Source organism: Neophocaena asiaeorientalis, unplaced genomic scaffold (assembly GCF_003031525.2).
Source record: "Neophocaena asiaeorientalis asiaeorientalis breed wild unplaced genomic scaffold, Neophocaena_asiaeorientalis_V1.1 scaffold464, whole genome shotgun sequence".
Taxonomy (NCBI): domain Eukaryota; kingdom Metazoa; phylum Chordata; class Mammalia; order Artiodactyla; family Phocoenidae; genus Neophocaena; species Neophocaena asiaeorientalis.
The window spans coordinates 654,592-656,886 of NW_020174569.1; positions in this window are offsets into that span (position 1 = coordinate 654,592).

Genomic DNA, 2,295 nt, shown 5'->3' on the forward strand with positions numbered 1-2,295 from the left:
AAAAGAACAAGATAGCTCATAGATTTTAGTAGATTGAAAACCACACTAGATCACTTGGTTGATCAGATAGGTTTTCTATCTTTTACGTTATTATAGGTGACAATCTTGCTAAACTTTCTACCACCTCATGATAATCTTTTTTCTTCTAGTTTCTAATAAGATTCTCCTCACTTTAAGTCCTCACTGACAGCCTCCTTAAAGTCCAGATTTTATGAATAATGTATTCAAGGCTCTTTAAGTGTTTGCTAGCATTATTCTCAAAGTTCACTGCTGTGTTCCAAAGCAATGCTCACATTTTGAGTGTTTGTTATAGTAACACTGTAGTTCTTTTACCAAAATCTGTATTAGTTCTTTATTGCTGTGTAACAAATTACCCCAAAACTCAGTGGCTTTAAACACCAAATATTTATTATCTCACACTTTCTGTGCATAAGGAACTTAGGAGCACCTTAGCTGGATGGTAGGATTCCAGAGTCTCTTATGAAGTTGCTATCAAAATGTGGCCTTGGCTGCAGTCATCTGAAAGTTGACTGGTGCTGGGTGATCCATGCCCAAGGTGGTTCACCCACCCACATTGGTAAATGTGCTTAGATGTTTGCTATGTGGGCTTCTCCGTAGGTTGCCTGAATTTCTGCATTACATGGCAGCTGACTACCCTTAGAGGGGGTGACCTGAAAAGAGACCAAGAGGGAGCCCACAACAGACGTTGTAGTCTTTAATATTCTAATCTGGGAAATGGCATACCATCACTTCTGTCAGACCCTATTGGTCATACAGACCAACCCTGATGATTGTGGGAGGGGTTTCCACAAGAGTGGAAATACCCGAAGCAGGTATTTTTGTAGTCCATCTTGGAAGCTGACTTCAGCATACTCCTTGCAGTCTATGTGTCCCTCTGTCCCTGACCCTGGGGAACCACTGATTTGCTTTTTATCCCTATAAACTAGTTTGTACTTTTTAACAATTTCTAAAAATGAATATGCATTCTTTTGTGTTTGGCTCCTGTCATTTGGCATAATTTTGATATTTATCTACATTGATCAGTGTACCAGTCATTTAGATCTTTGCAAATGTTCAACATTTTGTTTAGTTATTCATTGACATTTGGATTTTTGTGAGGCTTTGTATGTTATAAACAAAGCTTCTATAAACATCTGTGTCCACACTTTTATGTAGACATATGATTTTATTTCTTTTTTGGCAAATAACCAGGAGTGAAACAATGGAGTCCTATGGTAGGTGCATAGTTAACTTAAAAAAACTGCCAAACTTTTTCGAAGTGTTGTACCATTTTACAGAGATATATGAGGGTGCCAGTTATTCCACATCCTTGACAGCATGTGGTATTTGCATGCCTCTTAATTTTAGCTATTTTAATGTCTATATAATGGTATCATGTTATGGCTTAAATTTGCATTTCCCTGATTATGCTGAACATCTTTTCATATGCTTAATTGCTATTTGTATATCTTCTTTTATGAACAGGGCTTGCTATTGAAATCCTCTGTACTTTGTAAGAATTTTATAAATTATGACTAAAAGTTCTTCATAAGATACGGTATTGTGAATATTTTCTCTCATCCTGTGGCTTTCTTTTCATTTTCTTAATGATGACATTTCAAGAAAAATACTTCACATTTTAATAAAGAACAATTTTTCAATATTTTATTTTATGCTTTTTATCAAATCTTTCCATACTCCAAAGCTATGAAAATTTTGTCTTAAGTTTTCTTATTGAAGTTTTATAGTTTTAACTTTTACATTTAGGTATATTCTCTTTTTTGAGTGAATTTTGTGTATGTTGTAATGTCAGTGTTGATGTTTTTTTTTAATACAGATAGCAACTGTTCCATCAAAATTAACAAAAATAATATTCTGAAAAAAGCTTGCCTTAAAATCTTGGTTGAAAATCATTTGACCATATATATATTTTTTAATTAGTTAATTTTAATTTTGGGCTGTGTTGGGTCTTCATTGCTGCGTGTGGGCTTTCTCTAGTTGCGGCGAGCAGGGGCTACTCTTCGTTGCAGTGGCTTTTGTTACAGAGCATGGGCTGTACGTGCACAGGCCTCAGTAGTTGTGACATGCGGGCTCAGTAATCATGGCTCGCGAGCTCTAGAGTACAGGCTCAGTAGTTGTGGCGCACAGGCTTCGTTGCTCCACGGCATGTGGGATCTTCCCGGACCAGGGCTTGAACCTGTGTCCCCTGCAATGGCAGGCAGGTTCTTAACCATTGTACCACCAGGGAAGTCCCATCATTTGACCATATATTTTTAATATCTTTTTCTGTATTCC